The 16,302-nt window shown below is 42.7% G+C and overlaps 1 protein-coding gene across 6 annotated transcripts in view; it reads right to left on the bottom strand.

Moving 5' to 3' along the window:
* The window catches only part of MAP4 (microtubule associated protein 4), a 170,245-nt gene that overhangs the window by 135,926 nt on the left and 18,017 nt on the right, over positions 1–16,302 (bottom strand). For all 6 annotated transcript variants that reach the window (XM_034062834.1, XM_034062839.1, XM_034062844.1 and 3 more), the window contains exon 2: positions 1,619–1,672. The gene's annotated coding sequence lies outside the window, so the exon portion shown is untranslated. The remainder of the gene's footprint in view (positions 1–1,618; positions 1,673–16,302) is intronic.

Below are 16,302 nucleotides of genomic sequence, written 5' to 3'. Positions count from 1 at the left end.
TTCAAGACTGGACCATGCAGGAAGGGCAATGTAGTGCTCCTACACTTCTGTGGCATCTTCTCTGTTCTGCTGCACATAGCACACACTGCCTGCATTGAGTCCACATCCACCTCCCATGACCTCTTTAGCTCCATCCAGGCCACTGCGAAAAGCACCCAAGGCATTCTGGGCACCTCCCCTCCCTCCATCCAGCCCAGAGGGAGATAAGCCATCTTATCTGGCTTTTGTTCAAACAGCTTTTAGAGAAGGACTTAGGATGTATTGGCAGGCAGCCACAGGATGCAGTACAACCAACCAGTGGTGCAGCTGCCCCTGGTTCCAGTCACACCCTGAATGGACACACAGAGCATCAGCCTGACTGAAAAGCCAGGCCTTTGCACTTATCAGTGCTATCTCTGCTCCAGCCAGTGAAAGAGACTAAGAAAAAGACATTTTAGAAACAACTTTAGCACACACCCAGAACAAAGTTTTAAGAGACACATGAGGCTACTGTCAGTTTAAGATTTTTTTGTAAATCACAGTGGATGCAGGTGGTGATGTTAAAAAAAACTGTCATTCAACCGCATCCACTTGACTCTTCTGCATTCTTTACAGCCAGGTATCACTGGATGGTACTGGCAGCCTTACATTAACAGCTCAGACATTTTGCACAAGTCCGTGCTTTGTGTTTCATTGGTTTTATTCTAGACTACCTTAAGGTTAAGGCAGCACAAAATATTAATTAGTAAACAGGCTGATACTGCTTCTAGGACTTGAAGAAATAGGCAGCACTTGAGAACAATCAATCACTGCCAAAATGATCAAACTGTAATGTAGAAGACACCTGGATCCTTCAATCCATACAAACACCATGAAGAAATTTAATTTCTTCATTAAAACATCTTATGTGAGCACCTGCACCTCAAATATCCTCTGACTGCAGACTTGATGAGACTCCAGTGAAAGTGTAGCTTAAGGGTGCCTTCCACAAACGATAGCTAGGACAAGAAACTTGGATGACCTGCTGCTCCAAATTCTTAACAAATCAACTCAGACTTGTTTTTTTCTTAGCCTAGTGTGCCCATTTTAATCTTCTGTAGTCCTCTTACACAGATAAAAAGATCTGAATGCCCAAGTTAAAGAAGGTATCTGCCCTTAGACACAAAAAAAGCGAGAAAAGAAGGTCCAGCTGGCCAGAAAGGGCATCCATTGAGTCACACACCAGCCCTGCTCACTTGAACAGAGCAGGGGAATGTTAGGAACTTTAACACCCAAAAAGGAATGATGAAAAAGAATAGAAAATAGAGTTTTTAACATAAGATTTTAACATAAAAGAATGGAAAGGTAGGTGCATTTCAGGCAAGTTTGTTCTGCAGAAGTCACAGAACTCGCTGTATAATGCCATTTAAAGACACGGAGACTCTCTCAGCATCCATGTAACACTCGTTGTCACAGCCAGGCATGCCTGCTCTGCCAAGACTTGCTACCAAACTTCTGTCAGAGATTCTGATATTTCAGAACTCTAGATGGGACCTGTATTTTCCAGAACAGAAGTAGTTGTAGTGTGTAAAGACAGATGCATCAAACCTTTGCTTTACTTAAAGATTTAATGTTGTGTCATTAGAAAAACAGTTCATACCTCAAGAGCAGGTGCTCCCTTTCTCAGGTCCTTCGCTCCTCAGACACTGCTTATCTGTAAAATACAATGCATGCACAATTAAAAGGAAGCCATATGATTGTGGAGTACTTGGATGTAAACTAATAGGGGATGGCTAAGACATGATTTGTGTTACTCAAAATTAACTAAAACTTGAGAAGTTTTGCTGCAGTCCCACTGCAGTCACCTAAGCAGCTTTAATGTTCCCTCCTCACCAGGAATACTATCTAGCTATTTCACATCAACACCTACTCAAGCTATTGAGGATATACCATGAAAATTGTAAGCAACTTTTCTCTCATTATGTATCTTAATAGGTTTCTACAAACACACCATTAAAGCTGAAGTAATCCAGGATGATTAGCACATCCCTCCACTAAGCAGTAGTTCAGGTGCTCATACAATATCTTTAAAGCACTCCAGTCACAGCTGGACCACCTGCAACAGCCAGGTTGGACTCAACATGCTGATTTTTATCTGCCTGGAGATGAACAAAGCTAAAGAGGCACCAGGAACAACTGTGGCCCGATCATCAGTTATTACTGTGTAGAGCCACTGTGCATGACACTCTGAAGGCTTTGACACAGCAGAACTGTCATGTTTTAACCTGAGACAAGCAAGAAAGCCAAGATGAAGGGTTTTTTAACTTGAGGTTGTACCAGCTCCACATAATTTCCCATACTTCCAGATGTTAGACTGGACTCTTCTGTAAAGTTTTTAAGATATTCACAAGGCAAAACCTACAGGTATTGCTAGACACGATACCCAACTAGAAAAGCATATGCTGTATTCTCCTATGGATTAATGATATTTGGATTAATATTTTAAGCAGATCCAGATATTGGAAAAATAAAGAATTCAGGAGCTGTACGTCAGTTGCCAACATCAGACTATTTTCTGCACATTTGCCATGATTTCAGTGAAGGTATACACACCAGCTGTACCAGAGAACTATCTCCTCATCTACTGGGTGTGGTGCCCCAAACTTTCCTACACAATATTTTACACTTTGTTCATAATGTTTCTTATTGTGAAACAAGCACATAAACAAAAACAGGAATCTGTCAAAATAATACTCCTTCTACTCTCCATGCAGCTTTCCACAGAAAAGAATATACACTAAGCCACACAGTCAGTTAAGTATTTCAACCTCCATGGAAAAACGTCCATGGATGAACTTGTTCTTCATCCCAGCAAGTAATCAAGCCAGTCTCACAACAAAATATCACCTCCATACCTGCTCATTAATGCTGAATCATATAGAAACACTAATGCTTGTTCCTCTCCCTACAGATGCACATTTCATGTTACAGAGAAGTAAAATGCCAGACCTTTCACTTAAATGAGAAAGCAGCCCAATGAAAATAGAATTATTTCAGCTTTAAGAAGTGGTAAATCACTCATGAGTGAAACCTTGTGAAAGAGTCCTGTTCCTTTCAGAAGTGGTGGAGAGTTACTGCTCTCCTGTTTTATGAGGATGGCTTTAAACTGACAGAGGGGATATTCAGAGTGGATCTGAGGAAGAAGTTCTTCCCTGAGGGTGGTGAGCTCCTGGCACAGGTTGCCCAGAGAAGCTGTGGCTGCCCCATCCCTGGCAGTGTTCAAGGCCAGGTTGGATGGGGCTTGGAGCGACCTGGTCTTAGTGGAAGGTATCCCTGTCAGTGGCCAGGAGTTGGAACAGGATGAGCTTTCAGGTCCCTTCCAACCCAAACCAGTCTAGGATTCCATCATTACTAAGTTAATTAAGGAATGGAGAAATATCTTGTGTATGATTCAGATACACAAGCATTAAGGATGAGCTCCTGCTTGTGTGGTAACACTAATGTTCCCCTTTCCCCTTTCTATAATAGCAGAAAGAAACTGCTATTACACATCATAAACCCACGCTTTCTTTCACCACATCATTAGGTGCAGTTTAGCCATCCTGTGATAAACTGGGGCATCAGGGTCCCTCTCCCCACCTACTTCCAACTTGTGAACACCCAGATCACATCCAGAGGCATCAAGCCCTAAATGCACAGCCCAACAGTCTGCTCCATTTAAGTTCATCCCACATATGTTGTTGTGATCCACCCACTTATTTGTGGCAAAGCATTCAAGAAAATAAAAAGCATTAGCTCCTTTTTTAATGCTGGGCAGTGCTACTCCTTCTCAACATGGGTAGCACTGTATCAACCATGGTTCTGATAGCAGTGAAGTAAAATCTACTGCAGTTTCTTGGTCTGGGCAGAAACACTTCTTCCTTCGATAAACCTGCATCTCTAGTTGCTTTTTAAATAAACCTTGAAAGAAAGAATTCCAATACTACCAAGGTGGTCTTAACTACCCCAGTTGTAAAGACTGCTTTTTAATTTAAGTATGGGGTGTTCTTGACTGACAAGCAGAAATGCTAAATGATCTTACTTACTCCAAACTGACAGATTCACTAAGACTGCAGGTGTGGCTGCAAAGGTTTTTTATATGCTAGGTAGTACAGGAGACTGGGATAGAGCTCAGCTTGTTCTCTCACATAATAAATTGAGGAAGACTCTGACCTCTTATAGAAGCAGTGGTGGGTAGCTGGAAAAGGTGTCACCTATCACCTGGCCAGCAAATACCGATTCATGTGTTCCATTATTAGCCATAGTTCTTCTCCAGTTTGGAGAAATATTCCTGAGAACCATCTTAACGTTAAGAGAGTCTGTTTATACATTGCAATCCCAATTCCAAGTTCACAACTTCATTTCCCCCCAACACAATCTGTATGCGAGTGACGCTGAAAAGCAGCATAGAGAAGCAGCAGTCTGATTTCATTTACATCCCTTCACCACACCCGCTTGGCATTTTTATCTTGCCTGAGCTATCAGAAAACAGGTAGTGCCTGGTATGCATACTGTCCCATCATGTTTGCTACCCCTATAATATCTAGTTCCACATCCTGCACCAGTAGTTCTTGTTCCTCAGCTCTTCTGGTTCCCAAGCTCCTTGTACTTTTAGCAATAAGCATTTCAATGGCTCCACTAACTCCATCCAGTTTCCTACAAAGATTTCCTCCCCTGAATTACCTGTATCCAATGAATACACTAAACTACTTTCTGCTTACAACCCAGTCTCTTACCTTCTATTTTTTTCTCACCAGAGAATTCCCCAAATGCACCCCCCCATCTATAATAAAACAGTTATTCTGATGAGTCCCACAAGCATATACATATTTCAGGGCAAGCGTTAACAATTTATTTCTGCTTTTTATAATTTTGAAGTTTCTTACTACTTCAAGCATCAACTACTTGTCTCACTGTTTCCAGCAGGAGCTCTTTTGACAATGAAGTACCACCTCTCCTTGGTCAATGAGAAAGGCATTCAAATTACCTTGGGAAAGCACCCAAAAAGGATGCACAACAGAAGCAAGGAAGTGATCCTTTATACCCCCCTCACAAAATCATTCCAATTAGACAGTCTCTAGTTCCAGTAATTTAGTACTTGCTGTATAAACAGTGCTTGTACCAATCTGGTTTATGTTGCTGCCAAAGACAATGGTGGCAGAGCAAACCTCCAGTTATATTCTATATTATCCCCCTTACCCAGCTCAATCAAATGGACTTCAGTGCAATGAAGTTTACAGCAAAGAATGTGACATTCCTCATACCAGATGCCCTTATAGGCTCCCTCAGTTTCTCTAAACTAGTGACATTTCTGTTTTCTTGTCCCCAGATTTAGACTGTTTCCCATATCCTGCAAGAGAAAGCTAAAAGCTTCCTGTTGTCTCTCACCCTTCACACTTTGCTTCCCAATCTCTAAACAGCTTCCTTTAAATAGCTCCTCATCTTAAATATGCATGGTACATGAAGATCACTTGATATGAAAAGCTAAGAAGGGTGGCACAGATTGCAGCTACAGCATTCCTCATGCAAAGCAGCATCACGTTGTCGAATACCACAGGTTCAAATGCACTCTTACAAACCCTGGGCTATATACGTGGTGGCTGTGAAACCCAGATATGAAGGCATCTCAGATTTTCATCCCAGTTCTCTCCTAGAGGAATAACGCTAGCAGCAACCAACACAAGTAAAACTGCCTTTATAGATGTAAGCCCCTATATTGTCACCTTGGCCATACCTGAACTCACCAATTTATCCAAGAATATAGGATGGACTTTCTTCCTTCATGGGTCCCATTGCCAAGTTGTCAATGAATTTTTGTTCAGCATCACATTCCTGTTCACACACTTGTATGTGGCATATCAGCTAAAGCTGACTGCATTTGAAAGAGTCTACTTTTGGACTTAGGTTGAGGCTTTTAAGTAGCACTTCTCCTAAGACAGGTTGAAAGTACTGAGGTTAAACTAATAAATTAAAAAGTCTTCCAAACACAAGAAGCAGTTCCACTGAGCGATAAGAGTGGATAAACTTCTACGGAAACATTCATGAACAGCAAGTTAGACTTTAATGGTAGTCATGCAACTCCTACTTGTACTAGCAGACCATACTTCCCAACTGCAGGTAACACATGGAAGAACAAAGGTCTTAAATTTTAAAGCAACCAGATACTCTACAGTAATACCTACATTTAATACTTATTAAAGGGGACAGGCTTTAAAAAATAGTCTTCTGTAGCGATTCAAGTTGACAAAGTTAAAAACTCATGAGGTTCATACAATCAGACAGTAAATAAGCAGCTGCCTGAGTGTAGCTGTTTTTACAGCACCACAGATTTTCATATGTCAAGAGTGATTTGACTAAAGAAACAACATGCAATGATTCTAGAAAGTTGGGAGAGTGACTCAGAGATTGCCAAATCACCAGTGTCAAGGACCAACCAAGGACCTTCCACAACAATCCTGAAAGGCTGGACAGAGCAGGAAATGCTCATTAAGAGATGAGCTCCAGCGGCCAACAGTCTGGTTAGTCAGCGCACAACCAGGGAGGGTGGAAGAGAGCATTCAACTTCACTACAAAACAGAATACACACGACAAGAGGCTGAAAACACCTAGAGAAGGCTGAGATTAAGTATTTTGACAGAAGTGATCTCCGAATCATTTTATAGATCTTTCAAATGTGTCTAAATGGAAAAAAACAACCTTAACACTCAAACATCCACAAAAAGAAAAGCACCACCAAAAAACAATGCAGAGAAAGCCCTTGGTAAGAAACAACAAAGCACATTCCTTTTCAGTACAAGCTCAATAAAAGTGATTTAAGCAAGACCAAAGTATCTCTTTTCACAGTTGAAGAGCTCTTCTGCTAACAAGACTGAATTACTAAAATTACCTCTCACCGTTGCAGTCCCAACAGCACCTCTAGTTTCCTGTGTGGATGAGTGGGCTTGGTGAAAGCACTTCTCTTTTGCATTCAGAGCATGCAAATTTAAGGAGAATGGTGGTTTCTGACCAGTTCCCTCAACAAACACTGATGCATAAGAGAAAAAACTATCTTGCACATTCAAGTTTAATCCTCTTCTGCAATATTTATTTTTGGGACATTTCATTGAACAGTAAATCTTCAGCCAAACTACATCTAAAAATAAAGTTATTAAGAATTCAGGAATTCTTCCTACTGTTATACCTACTCAATACAGATCCACAGTGACTTCTGTCATATGCTTTATTTGTCAAAGCACATGCCCACACCTACACTTGGACAGTGTTATTCAACAATCTGCCATATTTTTGGGAAGCACAGACCAGAGATATACATGCTTAATGATTTGAGATGTTACTGAGATTGATAATGTACAGATTCAGCTGCATGCACATGAGAAAAAGGAGCAGTAAGAACCTGAGTCAAGTCCTGAGCTACAACTGGTGCATGGTCCTATTTCAGTTCAACTCTGTGCAACTGAAGTTCCTCCAGTGGCCATTTTGCCTTAGCTGGGGCTGAACACTAATGATCACTTGATGAAGACAAAGACAAAAGAAGCTTTCATTATTCAAATTTCACTTGTCCTCTAATGAAAGGCTGCTAAACTGATTATATTTCCTGCAGTCAGGAACACAAACGCTACCTCCCTGCTAGGAAGCTCAATGGCACAGTTGACTTAAACATGCCCAGGAAAGGGCTGCATTCCCACTTAAGTCTGACTTTTTAAACCAAGGTGGCTACACACAAATGGCTTGAGCACAGTCCTGGTCCATGCCAGCTCTTGAATAGCATTCACCAGTCTCCAGGAGAGTACTTCTGCCCTAGGCCAAAGACTGCAACAGGAAATATTCTGCAAACAAAAAGCCCAGACGCTGTATTCCAGCAGTACCAGACGTCACTAAGCATCACGTAATTCACTAGCACAAGTAGAGCTGGAGACACCAGACTATGAGGTTTTACTCAGTAAGTTGTTTTGATATTCATGTCACCCCAGTTTCCTAGAAACTCCAGTAGTCCAGCTCACCCTTATCTACCACTGCAAAATGAGCATACCACCAAGAAAGCCTCCCCAGCCCATGACTATAAGAAACAGGGTTGTTTGCAAAGCCTTTTTTTAAAAAAAAAAAAAGCACTATTCTTGCTAGTCTTTAATAAGTCTTTTAGAAAGTCTCTCTGCTCTAGATTGTTCTTCTTATGCAAACTGAGTATCTGGCACATCTGGTTTTGACAGGTTATCATTAGGAGGTTAGCAAAGACAACCAGCAACTCTCCACATGTTCTCCTCTGGTTTTCCTCTATCCCTACACAGCATAAGCCATACATTCATGACAACTCCAGCTAAAAGACAGGGCTGTTTCCAACCCAGCTCTTTTTTCACTGACACTGATGAAATTCTTATCTTTTAAGAAGTTGTTCAACAAACAGCTGGCAGTGTTCTCTTCACCAGTGATAGATGATTCCCTCATTCTTTATACAGCAGTAGATGTTGCTCCATTAACAGTATTTCTCAGCTGTGGAAACTCTTGCTGTCACTTTGCAAAGGAACCTCTGAGCTCCATCCTATTCAAGCCATAGCTAATGCTTCATTTTTGCCCCATGGAGGCAGCTAGCTACTATTTACAGACGTAGGTGAACACGGGTAAGGAAGAAACAGAAGACTTCAGCCTGCAAGTTATAAAAAACACTGAGGTCCCATGCCCAGCAAACAAGGCTGAAATGGGTTTATCAGTACCCAAGTTGTTCAACATGTCCTTCTCTTTACTGATTTCACCCTCACTAGACTCTAAAAGAGTAGCAGTAGAGAACTCCACTGTTTCCCACACTGAATCTATCAAGTCGTGATGCGGTTCAAAAACACAACCATTTGTTTCCCTTCCACTTCCACAGATAACAGACTCTCACTATGCAGGTCAGAGAGTCAACGGAGTGGTCAGTGATGCTATGCACACTTAAAAGTACAATGTAAATGTCTGTCAAATATACCCAGCTATCAGTGCATCCCTGAATGGATGAACGTAGTCAACTGGACTACGAAATGTTTTCTTTCCTTGACTTCGGAAAAGGAAAACCAAGAAGGAAGTTACAGGTGCCAACAGCACCTTTACTAAATCAGACCAGAGTAAAGAATGTCATCTGCAGTGTCAGATGATGTGCTAGCATGGGCAAACAAGGGAGAGTTTGGATTTCCCACATTTCTGGGACCTTGAAGGCTTCCTCAGTGATGACACATTCCCATGGCAACATCCTTAAAGCAAAACACTACTGGAGAACTCTGAACTGTCTCCCAACATTTTACTATTGTAAGAAAGTATGAAAGTTTGTGACACATATGTTTCCAGGTCAACACCTGCCAACTTCCATAATTTAAGTGCCAGACTTGCCCATTACTATCTCAACAAGCAAATTTCCTACAGAGGTCCTCATCTTCCTCGTGTATCACCACTCCAGGAGCAAGTGCAGTACAGAGAGGATTATCCTGCTAGTACGTATGGACAGAAGCAATGAGGACACAGAGAGCGCAGCACAGCCGCGGGTAATTTTTCAGGGATACTGGTAATTGACTTCACTGAGCACTTAAGCATCTGGCACATCTTAAAAACCACCTATTAAACCACTATAATTTTTCTATTAAAAGGATTCACACAGAGAACAGCAGGTACTCTTTAAATTGAGGTTTACTCAGTGCTTGTGAATTGATTGTTTCACAGGAACTTGAGGACTCAAGTGTGGCAGTACTGCTGACCTATGCTGCTTCACCTGAGATCATGGAACTGCCCCAATCTAGAAGTACCCTTAAAACAGAGATTTCCTACTTATTTAATATTTGGGTTTTCAGTTTGGAAATTTAAAATTATAGAATCCTAGAGTGGTTTGGACTAGAAGGGACCTCAAAGCTCACCCAGTTCCAGCCCCCTGCCACCTTCCACCAGACCAGGTTGCTCCAAGCCCCGTCCAGCTTGGCCTTGAACATTGCCAGAGATGGGGCAGACACAGCTTCTCTGGGCAACCTGTGCCAGGGCCTCACCACACTCACAGGGAAGAACTTCTTCCTAATACCTAATGTAAATCTCCCCTCTGTCAGTTTAAAGCCATTCCCCCTTGTCCTGTCCCCACGTGCCCTTGTCAAAAGCCCCTCTCCAGCTTTCTTGTTGGCCCCTTCAGGCACTGGCAGCTACTCTGAGGTCTTCCAGAGCCTTCTCTTCTCCAGACTACAGAAGTTCAGCTCTCAGCCTGTCTCCAGAGGGAAAGTGCTGCAGCCCTCAGAGCATCTGCTTGGCCTCCTCTGGACTCACTCCAACAGCTCCACATCCTTCTTACATTGGGGCTCCAGAGCTGGATGCAGGACTGCGGGGGGGGGGGGGGGGGGGGGGGGGGGGGGCGGGGAGTCTCACCAGAGCAGAGGGAAGAATTCTGTCCTTGACTTGCTATGAATGTGAATGACTGAATGCCACAAAATGGCAGAAGGGAGCAGAAGGAGTGAAGCAGGGGAACCAGAGGAATAAACAAAACAGATGAGTACATAATTTTGCTACTTAAGTGCTAGAAATCAGCATGCTTTCCTGTTTGCTTTTTGTGGAATTCACTCCTGAACACAGATGCTGCTTTACAGGAAATTCTATCTTCCTTCACCTGGTATCTATTCCCTTTGTACACATGAGCTTCACAGATTCGTTTCCAGTGTCTTGTGTTTCTTACCGAAACCGGAGACAGGGTTGAGCAGAATGGCTCTAAAGGGTATGAACAACAGGACTGGTGTCAGAACAGCCAGATAAGACGCAATTAGAAATACCTAACACTCCTTATTAGTCACAGGTGAACAAAAGCATTCCAAGGGCAAGTCAGAGGCATGCTATTTCTTAAAAGAGATGAAAAAAGCAAAACATTTCATCTATGAGCAAGAGTACCTATAATTCAAAAGGGTAGAAAGAAATTATAATTCCCCTTGTCTCCAATACTTAAGTTTAGCCCATGCCAAAATGCAACAGATTATAAACATGACACAACCTTATTTCACTTTTACATTTTCCATATCAATTTCAGGACTGCTATTTAGCCAATGACAGAATCCCAGACTGGTTTGGGTTGGAAAGAACCTTAAAGCTCATCCAGTTTCACCCCCCTGCCACAGGCAGGGACACCTTCCACTAGATCAGGTTGCTCCAAGCCCCATCCAACCTGGCCTTGAACACTGCCAGGGACGGGGCAGCCACAGCTTCTCTGGGCAACCTGTGCCTGGGCCTCACCACCCTCACAGGGAAGAGCATGCAAGAATATGCAAAGACACATCACCAGCTCTGATTAGACAGAGGGAATGCAATTTTTTTATTCATGCTAGACAGCAATGTAACTAAAATAACAAGGAACACATTAAAATAAATAAGACCAGTTATCTTTATGTTCCACTGCACAAAGCTAGCAGGTTTAGAGTCCCTGCTTCATCAACGGATTTCCCTCTGCATTCTCAAGAACCAACACATTAACATGGATCAGAAGGAGGAAGGCAAAATAAGCACTTAAACCCAGTGCGCAGACACACAGTCATTGCTACTGAAGCATGAGGCATCAGTGAGCTTTCCTAGTTGCTTTTCTGGAATCCACTACTACTAAACTAGTTGCTGCCTTGCACATCTGTAGGACAATCTTCACCCAATTCCTGCAGTGGAGAGAACCAGCTGAGAGGAAGCAACGCTCATTCTGTGACAGCACAACTGCAGAGACAGATGACCTTTCTGAGTACAAGGTTAAAGCTGTTCAGGGCTTAAGTGACCTACTACATTTGCCAGCTGAATATCTCCAATCTTGCTATTTGAAAGTCTGAATTGCACAATGAAGAATTACAGATCCTCACTGTAGTTCTATAGCATGTGAAAACATACATCACTCACCTTTGAGGAGAGCAGTAAAACAACCCTTGCAGAGGTTTTTGTTGCTGAGTTGTGGTATTTTCCCTCTCTTCTTCAAACCCAAAAGCCTTTCCAGGAATTACAACTATTCAATAGCACAGATACAATGTATTTCAGCTAGTATAAAAATATTTGGAGAGACATCAGTTTGATATGTGGACCACTCGGTGGATAAAGAACTGGCTGGATGGCCACACACGAAGAGTTGTGGTCAATGGCTCAATGTCCAGCTGGAAACCAGTAACGAGTGGTGTCCCTCAAGGACTGGCATTGGGACCGGTCTTGTTCAACATCTTTGTCGCTGACATGGACAGTGGGGTTGAGTGCACTCTCAGCAAGTCTGCTGATGACACCAAGCTGTGTGGTTCTGTTGATACACTGGAGGGAAGGAATGCCATCCAGAGGGACCTTGACACACTTGTGAGGTGGGTTGATGCCAGCCTCATGAAGTTTAACCATGACACGTGCAAGGTCCTACACCTTGCAAACCCAGGCACAACTACAGGTTGGGCAGAGAAGAGATTCAGAGCAGCCCTGTGGAGAAGGACTTGGGGGTGTTGGTCAATGAGAAACTGAACATGAGCCGGCTTCAGTGTGCGCTTACAGCCCAAAAAGCCAATTGTACCCTGGCCTGCATCAAAAGGATGCATGACCAGCAGGTCAAAGGACGGGATCCCCCACTTGGAGTATTGTGTGAAGTTCTGGTGTCCTCAACATAAAAAGGACATGGAACTGTTAGAACAAGTCCAGAGGAGGGCCACGAGGATGACCAGGGGACTTGAGCACCTCCCATATGAAGACAGGCTGAGAAAATTGGGGCTGTTCAGCCTGGAGAAGAGAAGGCTGCATGGAGACCTCATGGGAGCCTTCCAGTATCTGAAGGGGGTCTATAGGGATACTGGGGAGGGACTTTCCATTAGAGATGGTAGTCAGAGGACCAGGGTAATGGGTTCAAATTTAAACTGGGAAAGTTTAGATTAGATATGAAGAACTTCTTTACTGTAAAGGTGCTGAGGCACTGGAACGGGTTGCCCAGGGAAGTTGTGAATGCTCCATCCCTGGCAGTGTTCAAGGCTGGGTTGGACAGAGCCTTGGGAGACATGGTTTTGTGCGAAGTATCCCTGCCTAGTCAGGAGCATTGGACGTAGATGATCTTAAGGTCCTTTCCAACCCTAACTATTCTATGATTTTATTTACCTCTAGACCGGAGGGCATCCTCCATCAGAAAAGTCAGTGATACTCAAAATCATTACAGACACAATGCAAAGTGTTATAGTAACAGCAAGAGCATTCAGAACATGAGCAACCTCTCCACCATTCACGGAAGCAAGCACTGAGGCATTAAGAGGGTATAGGGGAAGAAAACAAACCTTCCCCTATTATTTATCAAACAGCACCATCGTGTAAGACTTCCAGTTAAAATCAGAACAACTAACAGTGGATTTGTTCTGTCAGGTGTGTGAAAGTGATACCCATTCCTGATGAAAGGGAAGAAGGGGAGATAAAGGCAGAACAGTGTAGCCAGATAGGGTTAAGATCAGTAACATTTAGTTATTTCCCTTTCAGCTTGTGGATCACATATCCAAAGTATCAAGCAGCCCATCTTACCCAAGCTTTGGGGGTTTTCCGTAACTCTTAATATTTTGAGGTGATGTGGGGAAAAAAAAAAAAAAAAAAAAAGGAAGTCCTGCCACAAAGGAAATACTGGGCTGCAAGAGCAGTCCTTGGGACTCAGACAGGGAAACACACCTTTTCCAGATCGAACTTTTTTGGTTAGTTGGTTTTCCATTTTTACAGATGGGTTGAAGAAACAAGCAGCCAGAATAAGACTCAATGCCAGTTTGTAAATAGATTAAACATTTGGTTTGAGCTGGAGCGTGTCCACATAATCTCTATCAAAACTGTGACTTTTATGGTTTCTAAAGCACAGTGGTACTCTCTAGGAAACTCAAGACAAATGTGATTGGCCTGGTAATTACCTGATAAATCCTTCAGATGTTTATTTAAAATTTCAGAAGAGTAATTAAGGTTTCTAAAGACACACAAAAAAAAAAAACTGTAACAAAAACCAACACTCATTCCCCATTATGCAACCACCTCCAAAACCAGATCAGTTCAACTCAGCGTGAAAAAACAGGATGGAGTGTTAGGACCCAACAACAGATGATGACAGGTTAAAACAAGGTGCAGACAGCTGTGTTAAACCAGAACAGATGAACAAATTGTTTCAAGATCTGAAACACGATACACCTAACAGTGTATTTGACACAGACAGGCTCAAAAATAACACCCTGCAGAAGATGGCTGCAGAGCAGACCACCATGGTGCAAGACCAGTAATCCAGCACCCACTCTGCCCCGCACTAAGGCACTACAATGCATTGTTAAAAAAGAACTTTTATTTATTAAAAAAAAAATAATAATAATCTATCAGTAGTTATGGTCATACCAAACCCAGCCAGAAGTGTGGAGCATGAAAGTGTCATGATCTTTTATTCTGCTGCATTTTTGCAAATTCCCATTCAATCACAGTAAATAGTGACATGGAGAACTGCAGCGGGGGGTGAGAAACTCAGCATTTTAGATTCCTTCTCCTATTTTATTTTGGTGAAGGCAGAGGAGCAGTATTAGTTTGTGCTATCACAACAGTGATACCCTACACAAAGGGAGCTTGGTGGAACTGTTTGCTCGTTAGTCAGATTCTGTGCTTATCAAGGGAAGCAGTATGTGCTCTGAACACACAGCAATATCAGCTTGGGTTGGAAGGGACCTTAAAGCTCATTTCATTCCAATCATCCTTCCACTAGGCCAGGCTGCTCCAAACCCTCTCCAACCTGGCATTGAACACTGCCAGGGATGGGGCAGCCACAGCTTCTCTGGGTAACCTGCACCAGGGCCTCACCACCCTCATAGGGAAGAACTTCTTCCTCAGATCCCATCTCAATCTCTCCTCTGTCAGTTTAAAGCCATTCCCCCTTGTTCTGTCCCTGCCTGTCCTTGTCAAAAGCCCCTCTCCAGCTTTCTTGTGGCCCCTTTAGGCACCAGAGCTGCTCTAAGGTCTTCTGAGAGTTTTCTCCAGGCTGAACAAGCCCAGCTCTCTCAGCCTGTCTCCATAGCAGAGGTGCTCCAGCCCTCCTCTGGACTCACTCCAACAGCTCCACATTCTTATCATGTAGGGGCCCCAGAGCTGGCCACAGGACTGCAGAGGGGGTCTCACCAAAGCAGAGCAGAGAGGAAGAATCCCCTGCCTCAACTTACTGTCGTGCCGCTGTGATGCAGCCCATGATACGGTTGGCTTTCTGGGCTGAAGTAAATATCCCATCCTGTTTTCAGTCTGAACTTAAAACTTATGAGCTCAGACTCACTGGGGGTAGGGGGATGAAAAAAAAAAAAAAATCTGTTGATATGATCATCCACAGGTTCACTTGTTTCCTGGCTGAACCACAAATTAGGGAGCTCTGCTATGGGCCACTACTAGGAGCGTACCAACCAGTCTGCCCATGAGCTGTCACTCTACTTACCAGCTCCTGCTTAAACACACAAGCCTGGCTTCTGTAGGAGTTACTTATGAATTGGGCTTGTTTGCATTTTGGAGTTAATTACGTTTTCTGATTAATTTTAAGCTCACTGGCAAGATCCAACAAATGTGTTTCACTGTCTGCAGGTGTGTGAACTGCAACTTTGCACATATAGGCTCTACTCCCAAATACCATGTTCACCACTAATGAAGTGTAACCAGGAGGTGGGAATATGGTTAAATTGACCTGTACAAAACACCTGACAGCTACTCACAAAACATGGAATTGTATGAAGAGCTCTGGTCCTCTGCCACCAAAGATCTGAGGATTCCTAAATCAACAACATCTAGCGGAAATGCAGTCACTCCTATAAATTCTCTCCTCTCAATCCTGCATTCAGATTTAAACACTGTTATGACTAAAATTACTAACTAAATTTTCCATAGTTTTTACAACAAATTTCAAACAAAGGAAGACAAATATAACACACTGTCTCACATGCAATTCTATTTCTACAGTTCTCAGCATTTCATTAATTGAGGAAAATAGGATATCTGCATTTGAGTTCCAGCAGACTCCAAACATTCTGACTCCCCCTACACACAGATACTGCATTTTAAATTGGAACCAGCATGTAAGTCTCAATGCATCCAAGGACAACAAATCACCATTATCAGTGTGAGAAACTGAAAGAACAAAAACAACAAGTGTTACAACTTCTAAGGTTTAAAGCTGACTTAGAATGCCTCAAACTCACTTGTCTTTGGCACATCACTGAATTCTAACTCAGCAAGTAAGACAGATACAACTGTCAGCTCCCACAAGAATCACAGAAGCTGAATAGCTGGGGTTTGTTCTTACTGTAGGAAATTTTTCCAATCAACTGCTTATTTTAAAGCAATAGTTTT

Source organism: Melopsittacus undulatus, chromosome 1, assembly GCF_012275295.1.
Source record: "Melopsittacus undulatus isolate bMelUnd1 chromosome 1, bMelUnd1.mat.Z, whole genome shotgun sequence".
NCBI lineage: Eukaryota > Metazoa > Chordata > Aves > Psittaciformes > Psittaculidae > Melopsittacus > Melopsittacus undulatus.
Note: the sequence above shows the minus strand (reverse complement) of the source record. Positions and strands in the feature narration are given on the sequence as shown.